Raw genomic sequence first — 11,024 nt, forward strand, 5'->3', positions numbered from 1 at the left:
TACAATTTAGGCTAGAGAAGAATAAGTCTGTTGCTATTATTCTAAAAAAATTGGGAATCAGAAACCTTTTCTGAACTATTAAAAATCAATGATAACCTGTTTATTGGTGTGTCTAATGATGATGAAGTTATTCATTCAGTCATGTCCGACTCTTGGTGATTCTATGGGCCAGGTCTCTCCGCATCTTCTGATTTTGCACTACTTATATTTATCTAATAGTCAGAGTTAGTTCTTATCCAGTTAGAGGAACATAGCATGTCTCTTGTTAGAGTAAGAAATAGAGAGAAATTGGGTTCTTAACATGGAAGACTGTTTAGCTCACTGCGTACAGTAGCTTGGTAGAAGAAAGAAGCACCAAACTATGAATTTTCATTTCACAATAAATAGGGCTCACTTTTGGTGTATTGTGCAGTTCTTGGAGTTCCTATTTAACATATTTCTAGTTTTTCTACAGTAAATTACTTACCAGAAGTTTCTGGACTCTTATGTGCCAATTAACTAGATTCAGCCTTGTCAGGCAAAAGCCAATACTTTTGTAATATCATTGTAGAGTGGTATTAATACCACTCTACAATGCCTTGGTAAGGCCACACTTGGAATACTGCATCCAGTTTTGGTCACCATGATGTAAAAAAGATGTTGAGACTCTAGAAAGAGTACAGAGAAGAGCAACAAAGATAAAACATATAAGGAACGGTTGCTAGAATTGGGTATGTCTAGTTTAACAAAGAGAAGGACGAGGGGGGACATGATAGCAGTATTCCAATATCTCAGGGGCTGCCATAAAGAAGAGGGAATCAAACTATTTTCCAAAGCACCTGAAGGCAGGACAAGAAGCAACGGGTGGAAACTAATCAAGGAGAGAAGCAACCTAGAACTAAGGAGAAAGTTCCTGACAGTGAGAACAATTAATCAGTGGAACAGCCTGCCTCCAGAAGCAGTAAATGCTCCAATACTGGAAGTTTTTAAGAAGAGACTGGACAGCCATTTGTCCAAAATGGTGTAGGGTTTCCTGCCTGAGCAGGGGGTTGGACTAGATGACCTCCAAGGTCCCTTCCAACTTTACTACTATTACATTACTTCTGCTTAAATAATTTGAAAAATTGAATAGAGAAAAGATGAAACAAAGATATTGAGAGCAAGTAACACACAATATATTTTTATCCAAAGATAAAAGAGAGGAGAGGTGGCCTAGCAACATATTAATTTTTGCAATATTTGTAGAATGCTACAATTCCTTGTGACTTAGGGCAGTGAACAGCAAGGCAGATATAAAAACAACCAGTTTTTTTTTAAAACCAGACAAACACATACAACTGAAGATGGGTGCCCACAGCCAATTAAGGCTTAAAATACAATGGAGTAAAACAGACTGTACCATCTTGAGAAATGCAGAAGCGAAAGAGCTAAGCATATGTTTAGGAGCGGCATTTTCTAGAATGTCCATGTATTATAGAGAATTCCTGTCATCAGATCTACATCCCATGTTTATCTAATGCAGAAGGGACTCTCTGTAGTCCCTTTCTAGATGTCCAATCAGAGGTGCCAATTAATGCTGGTAAGATGATATCTGATGTGTTCTGGTGCTATGTCATATAGGGCTTTATAGCTATTCACCAGCAGTCTTGATTTGAATCCAAGTCTACTGATACCTAATGCAGCGACTTTCGTATTGGTAATATTCTAAAGTGGCAAGGTTGACCTGTCAACAGACTAAGTATTACGTTCTGTACCACCTGGAGCTTCCAGGTCATTTCTAAAGGCAAACACATGTACAACATACTAATATAGAGATGCAAATAAACTGCGATCAAAGCATGGGCTACCTTCAGATAAGAATTTTTAAACTTCACAGGGATGGCTTAAGTCTTGAAAGCAATAACAATTCCATTTGATAGGATTTAATGTCAGCTGCTTTGCCACATCTAGTCCCTGACTTCCTCCAAGCACATGCGTCTTGGCTTTCTATGGCACCTCCAACTCAGATATTCTTTGTAGTTGAATTTTATCATCTTCTGGACAACCTTCTTGAAAAAGGAAGGCTGGAGAAGAAGCAGAAGTTGTCAAAGACTGCAGATTCAAGTAAGACCTTTTCAAGAGAGAACCTCGTATTGAACATCTCCTGGATCCAGCCACTCATATTCTATCTGAAGGAACTAGGTGGGGCCAGAGTTGTATCCAACTAGGGTGGATACAAGCAACTTTATCCTTTAAGAAAATTGCAAATTCATCTGGGAAGATTGCAGGAAATTTGTTCCATCGCTCCTTTGTTAAAAGGGTGTAGAACATTTTATATAGGGTTACTAGGCAGAAATCTGCAAGGACAGTCAGTAGGGAGAAGAGCTGATACTTTGCCACAATTACCAAACATCAGTTGTTACCAATATGTAGTTGCATGCATTTCTTGTATTTTCCCCCATTACTATAAGTGCCTTTAGGTACTTCATGTCTCTCAGCTACCCAGGAAATCGAAAAAGCTGCTTTGGGTGGGAAACTTGGAAAGAGGCTTTGTAGGAGCAAACTCATCCCAGAGTTCTGGACTCCATAGAGTTCTAAAGATCAGCCAGGCACGAGACGAAACAGCCTGCCAAATTGTCAGAGAAATCCCCAAATGCCCTCTGGAATCACTCCGGCTCAATTAATTGTCTGGGATGGACCCTTCTAAAGAGCATGCAGAAAAATCCAGGGATCTGTGATGTACACTTTGTGTGATCTGACTATGAAAGTGACTGATGGCAATGTCTCCCATTTTCATATCATGTCTCATCTTCTCCAAAATATAGGGAATAGAGAATAGAGCTAGATGGGACCTTGGAGGACTTCTAGTCCAACCCCTGCTCAAGTAGGAGACCTTATACCATTTCAGGCAAGTGACTGTCTAGTCTCTTCTTAAAAACCTCCAGTGACGAAGCACCCACAACTTCTGAAGGCAAGCTGTTCCACCAGTTAATTGTTCTTACTGTTAGGCAGTTTCTCTTAATTCCAGTTGCTTCTCTCCTTGATTGGTTCACTGTTTCCTGCCCTATGCTGTGGTGCTTTGGAAAATAAGTTGACCATCTCTTCTTTCTGGCAGCTCCTCAAATACCAGAATATTGGAATAGACCAGGTTAGTATGGGTCCACCCATGTATATTGGAGGCAAGAAGTCAAGTTATATGGCATTCCTGACCCAGAGCAAGGAGACTGAAGTCATCCATGATCTGAAGCCTTGGAAATTCTAACTATCTATCCAGGAGCTCATAAGGGACTGCTGATGGACAGCTAGTGGTTGCTACATGTGGGTGGCTATCATTATTATCATAATTCAGTGATGGTGAACCTTTTAGAGACTGAGTGCCCAAAAACCGGCCCACCCCCTGGCCCACCCCTGCTCTGCCCCCCACTCCGCCCCCTGCTCCGCCCACCCACAGGGCCACTCACCACAGATCGCCCAGGCAGCCTTGCAGTGCAATGGCGGCCACACCCTCCACCTGCACCCCGCAGCATCATCTGTACATGATGGGGCGTGAGGGTGGAGTCTTGCCCCTGCTGCCCAGCTGCCATGTGCTTGGCTGTGCTGCTCTGCATGGGCTGCGCCTGGGGGAGCCTCTCCTCCAGGCAGGATGCTGGTGAGGAGGGGGCTGCGGGGGGCTGCGGGGCTGGGGCAACAGCATGTGTGCCCACAGAGAGGGCTCTGAGTGGGCACGCGTGCCATAGGTTTGCCACTACTGTCATAATTGAATCGTGTACCTTTCAAAATATATACCTAGAGATAGCAGTGTATTACTAGCATAGAATAGATGAATGAGGTTTATATCAAATTAGTCGGGCCTCATTCTGATTCTATCCAAGACTGAGCCCTTTTAATAACTCATTGCATCTTACAATGATAAACTAAAAGAAAACAATCTGTTCATTTATTCTTTTTTTAACCTTGTTTTATCTTATCTCCAGGCCCCTTTGTATGAGTAGTAGAAATAAGTTTCCTAAGTCTCCTTTTTCTCTGTGTTATTTAATTTAATGCTGTTGGCAATATATCACAAGCTAGTCTGCTTGATTTTCTTCTTTCATGCCTCTTTATTCTTGAAACGAAGTTGATAATAATCTCTTAGTCTTCTACAGATCAGGATGGGAGGCAGACACAGCTAAAACACAACTCTCACGCTGCATTATAAATTTTAGTTGCTGTCACTATGTTCAGCTACTGGCAGAGACTATTAAATAGGAGCTTTTCAAGTCACCATAGAGGGATTGCCAGAAGCTGCTTGTGGACTACAGATTACGCATTCTTTGGATCATGTGGCCATTATAGGAAGGAATCTTCCATATGCCCTCCAAACAAAAGTAACAAGATGGTTTGGAAAAAGATGTAAAACAACAGAAAGGGAAACGGTCTAAATGCGAGGGAGATAATCAATATGTGACGAGAGTGTTCCTGTGCATGTATCTTTATTTATTGGTCTAGTGCAATGTTTCTCAACCTAGGCAATGTGTCTGGATTTCAGCTTCTAGAATTCATTGCAAGCACTGAATCAGGTCTGAATTTTTGACTCTTTTTTCATCCCCCCCCTGACTAATTTAGACTAAAATAAAAAATTCATGTAAACATAAAAACATTAGATTCCTTACATATTTGTATTGAAATCACTTCAATGCAATCTATACTCTTTAATTGATCATTTACTACTACATCTTCTGTTTCACCATGTCTATTCTCACTCTGACATTTTTTAAAATTTATCAAGCTTGTTTTAAAATCCCAAAGCTGCAAATGTTTTATTTAAAATCAATTTGTTAAGCAACAAGTAGATTTATGACAGAAACAGTTGTTAAAAAAATCCATTGTATTTAAATTGATCTGTCTGGGCGTGTTGACATAAAGCAGGCAGCATTTAACATATTTAAGGCCCATTGATTTCTGTGGGAAAATTAAATATATTATTAACTCTCTACCAGTGAAATCAATGAGACAAGTGCTTAACTTTAGTTAAATTGTGCTCTTTAGGTAAATGTATGATTAGTTCTTTCAGCATAGTATGTATAAAGAATGCACAGGAGAGAGTAAACATAACATAAAATACAATTATTTCCTAATTGCATTAAAATGAAGTCAAATTAGAGTTATCACCCTAATTCAAAATTTTGTGTTCGCTCAAATGTGTACATAGATCTTTTGAATTTCACAAACAAAGGAATCTTTCTGTCTGCTATCTGTTTTTTATAGCTGGAGTTAAGCATAAATGACTCTTCAGATTTCAGATAATTTTGTGTGCAGATAATTTCTCAGAAGTTCTCCATGGGAAAAATATTTTTCAAAAATGATCATGGACTTGATCCTCTTTAGAGATGAAAGAAACATATAATTCACAGAACTACAAATCCTACAGAATCATGACAAGCAACAGAAAGAAGAATCAGAATCAGATCTAACCAGCTAGTGCAAATTAATCAGTTACCGCGGTAATTTGGAGAATAACACCATGCCCAACAGACTGGAGTAGATCAAACTTCATTCCAATATCACAAGAGGAGGTCTAATGGAGTCTGCACACTATTGTGCCATATCCTTAAATTCACATACTAGCAAAATAATGCTTAGGATCATCCAGTTCAGATTAGAACCCTGTATGGAAAAAGAGATGCCGGATTTTCAAGATGGCATTAGAAAAGACTTCAAGACACAAAACATTATTATTATTAATTTGTTTTTTATAGCCAAGTAACTTTAGATAGTTCACCGCAGGTAAAAACAATCTAATATAAACATATTAAATCCCAATATAAACACTGTTAATTTAAAAAAACAGAAAATCAAGATCATCAGCAGAATGCATTCTATATCAGTTCAACACAGACATTGTAAGAGCTCCCCACTTTTGCCATATTCCCCCCCCCCCTGCATGCTTCCAGAGCTATGCCTTCAGGCCTAAAGACCAGGAAGATTGGGGCTAACGATTATTGATGTTGCATGCTGGATAATTGAGAAAAACAAAGACAAAGAATAGTTTTTAAAAATCAGTATGTGTATATTGATTACACAAAGACCCTGAATTGTGTTGATCACATCAAACTGTGGCATATATTTAGAAAAATGTGAATGCCAGAAAATCTCATTGGATCTAAAATTAAATATATAGAAGACCAAACTAATGGCAATGGGTACAACAACCTGCCTTAGAACTGACAATGAAGATATGCAAGTGGTAGCTAACTTCTGCCTTTTAGGATCAACTATACGTAGTAAATGAACAAGCAGACAGGAAATACACCATAGACTAGAACTGCCTTGGAAAAGATTTTCAGATGCCCCGATGTATCTATACTTACACAATTCAAAATAATGCAAGCAATGTTTTTATTCTCTGTGATATTCCATGAAAGCAAAAATTAGACTTTGAAAAAGCAGGATAGAAAGTGTATTAATGCTTTTGAAATTTAGTGTGGGAAAAGACTTAAGAATACCACGAACAGCCAAGAAAACAAACAAACAGATTTTTGAACTAATCAACTAATCAAGTTTTCAATCAAGATAAAAATCACCAGGCTTAAATTATTCTGGGCATATTATGCAAAGGCCTATGATGGCTTTAATGATGGCAAAAACCAGACCAAAAGGGAAAAAGAGGTCAACCACCATCAAGGTGGATGGAGTCAGTTACAGTAGCACTGAGTACAAGTAGCCCTTGATTTACGACCACAATTGAGCTCAACATTTCTGTTGCTAAGTGAAACATTTGTTAAGTGAGTTTTGTCCCATTTTAAGAGCTTTCTTGCCACAGTTGTTAAGTTAGTGACCAGGTTATTAAGTGAATCTGGCTTCCCCATTGACTTTGCTTGTCAGAAGGTCGCAAAAGGTGATCACATGGCCCTGGGACTTTGCAGCCATCATCAATATGAGTCACTTGCCAAGCATCTGAATTCTGATCATATGACCCTGGGGATGCTGCAACAGTTGTAAGTGTGTGAAAAATGGTCATAAGTCACTTCTTTCAGTGCTGTTGTAACTTTGAACAGTCACTAAATGAACTGTTGTAAGTTGAGAATTACCTGCACACTGTTGGAAGACCAGAAGGGCTATGTCAGGGACTAATTGTCATGGAGAAAATCTATTTCTATGGGTGCTGATGGCACATAATCAATCAATCAATCAATAATCAAACAATCAGTCTATCAGTCAATCAATCGATGTAACAAAAATACTATATTCTTTCTGTTGTGCTTTCTGTCTTTGCTTATATTGATTGGGGTGAAATAAATAAATAAAAACCATCAAAAGAACCTACCAAGAACACAGGTCACTAGACTAGGTAGCCCTTGAAGCTTATAAGTGTAGGTATACTTCACAGGTACCCACTGTTGTGATTCCATGCAAGCCTGTGCTCCTAACAGCTGAGTCTGAGGAATCTGAGGAGGAGGTGGAGGAGGCATTTGAAGGGCCATCAGGGGCAGAGGGAGGCTCTGATGAATTACAGGACTCACGGTTTGATGCAGAGCCTGGGCCTTCCAGTCGTGTTCCTGATGAAGCTCAGCTGTGTGAGGAGAATGAGTCAGACTCGGAGGACTCACATCTGATGGACATGCTAATTGATGCTCGCACACGTCGTCAATTAGCGAGAGTAAATCAGCAGCAGTCAATACGGCAACTCCAGGGTAAAAGGAGAAGGCACTGAGAGGCAACGTCTTGGGACTGCTGTATAAAAAGAGGTGTGGGTGGTCCTGGTTGCTGAAGGCAACCGTTTGCAAAGTACTTTTTGGAATCTTGGTCTATTCGTCTTGCTTGTGACTACTCTTCTGTTTGCATTGTGTTTCCTGTGGGCTATTTCCTTCATTTGGATTGAGTTTTGCTGTTTGTGTTTTGGACTATTTGGCAGGTTTGTCACCTATATTAAAAGGGGTTTGTTTTGTTTTAAAGTCTCCAGCCTATTTTATCAACAGGGGTTTGGTCCTTGTGCCTTTAACAAGGATGGCTATAGGCTGGGATAGAACACCCACCCCCCTCTCTGAGAAATGCAGACTCTTAGAGGAGTGACTTAACCCTCTTATATGATAAACGTACAGGAATTGTACAGGGATGTAAAGTACGAATATCTTTTCACTATTTATCAAGTGACTCTACTGAAAACGAATAGAAGCTTCTGGAATTTTGGTTTGTCCCAGTGCCCCAAATCACAGATTATGTTTACATAAAATGTTCTTTACAATTCCAGCTTTTCAAAGGCACTTAGATGGTATTAGGGCAATCGGATATGATGTATGGTTGCCACCTAGGGCTGGTTTAAGGAAATAGAAAGAACATTTTATTAAAATAATGTTTGTGTTCAGCACATTTTAAAAGTTCCTGGCTAACTTTAAATGTTAACTGAAACAGAGAGACTTTTGCTTTTCTCATTTTGCTCTCAACGTTGTTGTCAATAGATTTATGACATGTATGAGAAGTGCCGTTAAAATTCCAAAGAAACCTGCTCTCCTATTTATAGTTTACATAAAAATTGCTAGTTCATTATGTCCAATTTTGAAAATACCAAAACTCCAGTTTTGATAACTGATGAAAGTTTATAATTTTTCATTTCCTCTTTTTTTAAAAAAAAAACAAATGCCAATTTCTCACATTGTACTCTATTTTTTTTAAACCACAGAGTCTCTGCTTCTTCTTTCACAATTTGTCACCTCAGTCACCTTAAATTAATGACTCCCCTACATTATGTCACTGGCTGGAAACTTATAATTTGACTTTTTTTCCCCCCACAGGGGAAGAAATTACCAATAAGATGCAGTTCAGTGGCAAGGAAAATAAGGTCTTCACTTAGGCAGAAAATGTCAGATGCACAGGTACAGGGTGGGCAGTACCTAGATAAACAGTAATGACCGTGATAGGGATCTAGATGTACTGCTGGGCCATTGCTTAAGTATGAGTCAGAACTGTGCTGTAGCTTCCAAAAGAGTCAAGGTAGCCCTGGGCTGCATCAAGAGAGGGATAGTATCAAGATCAAGGGAAGTGATAGTATTGCTCTATTCCACACTGGTGAGTCCACATTTGGAATACTCCACCCAGTTCTGGTCACCACTGCACAAGAGTGTAGAGAAGAACAACAAAGATGATGAGTGTCTGGAGCAGTGTTTCTCAACCTTGACAATTTTAAGGCATGTGGACTTCAACTCCCAGAATTCCACAGCCAGCAATGCTGGCTGTGGAATTCTGGGAGTTGAAGTCCACATGCCTTAAAATTGTCAAGGTTGAGAAACACTGGTCTGGAGGCTAAATCCTATGAAGAATAGTTAAAGGAACTAGGTATGTTTAACTTAAAGAAGAGAAAACTGAAAGGGAAACATGATACCAGTCTTCTAACACTTGAAGGGCTGCCATAGTAAAGAGGGTAATGATTATAGTACTTGAGAGTAGGACAAGAAACAATCGATAGAAGCTCCTCAGAGGGAGATCTAACCTGGAAATAAGGAGAAATGTTCCTAACAGTGAGAACTGTTAAGCAGTGGAACAGGTTGCCCTTCAAAGTTGCGAGTGCTCATCCTTGGAGGTTTTCAAGAAAAGATTGGATAACCATTTTGTCCATGATGGTATGAGATCTAGAAGACCTCCAAGGTTCCTTCCAACCATATGATTCTATAATTCTATGAACCCATTTTCTTTTGCATGCATTTCCTAACTTTTAGATAGGCCTTCAACAAGCTGTTTTACTCTGCAAACTCTAAGAAGTACCGTATATGCCGGCGTATTAGGCAACCCGGCGTATAAGACGACCCCCATCTTTGTCACCGAGCCGCATTCCTAGAACGTCGTCTTATACGCCGGAAACTACCAGTATTTCTGGCGTATAAGACGACCCCCGTCTTTGGCGCCGAGTTTAGCACTTCCGGAAGTCGTCTTATACGCCAGCATATACGGTATTCTGAAAGGGAGCCCTGACTCCTGATTGCCATTTCTTCTGCTGACTTGAAATCCTGGGGACAAGGAGCAAAAATCACTGCTCTATCCTCAGTTGCTGCATGTCCTGAAGTAGCAAAACAAAACAAAACCCTCCCATGTCTTCTACAATAGTGGTTCTTAATCTTTTCTTCACCATGGACCCCCTTTAAATACCTTTTGTGGCCCAAGATCATGGCCCAAGACGTCACTCAAGATTGAAATCACAACATTTCTTCATAGACCCCCATGTGACAACATCGCAACCCCCCCCCCAGGGGTCTGTGGACCACAGGTTGAGAACCATTGCTCTACACCAGGGCTTTTCAACCTTTTCACACATTGTACCACTTTTAGGATATGGCAACATCCGAGTACCACCAGTCGCCTAGCAAAGTGTCAAAAACTTGATGACCAAAAAAAAAAAGGAAAAAAGTGATAAAGTACAGATAGTCCTCAACTTACAACAGTTTGCTTAGTGACTGTTCGAAGTTACAGTGGCACTGAAAAAAGTGCCCTCAAGGCACAGCCGAGCAAGACACCTGCCTGCCCGCCCGGCAGTGCTCTCATTCCCCTCCCCTGCTACCACTTTTCTAGGATGGTCGCATATCACCTGCCAGGTGCCAATGTACCACAGGTGGTACCTGTACCGCTGATTGAAAAGCCCTGCTCTACACAAAAGGGAAAGAGGGGAACGAAAATAAAGAACAACATTAAAATTGAATAGCATGGCAATTGATAGAGTATCATCAACTTTACAATGTCTTTTGGAACAGAAAGATTGAATATGTAAAAAAGTTTGTTTTAAATTTGGAAAACTATCAGCTGGACAAGGAGGAGTGATCAAGCAGGGAATTAGCGTTGAGTCATTACACAGTTGCAAGAGACCTAGGACTGACATCCCCTAAGTTCCACGAACATTAACTGTTTGTTCCCAAGGAAGGGTGAGTAGTCTGGGAGATTCTTGTATTAAAACTAGGAAGCAATAAAGAAGTCAACTTGAACCTTTTACATATGGATCTCGTTGCTTGTGTCTGACATAAGCTTACAAATGAATGGATACATTTCATTCCACAGAATATGTGGATGTTCATTTTGCATGGGCTCTGTTTCCTACTTTTGAATGG

The sequence above is a fragment of the Crotalus tigris genome, unplaced genomic scaffold (genome assembly GCF_016545835.1).
Source record: "Crotalus tigris isolate CLP2741 ecotype Arizona unplaced genomic scaffold, ASM1654583v1 scf7180000024119.3904262, whole genome shotgun sequence".
NCBI lineage: Eukaryota > Metazoa > Chordata > Lepidosauria > Squamata > Viperidae > Crotalus > Crotalus tigris.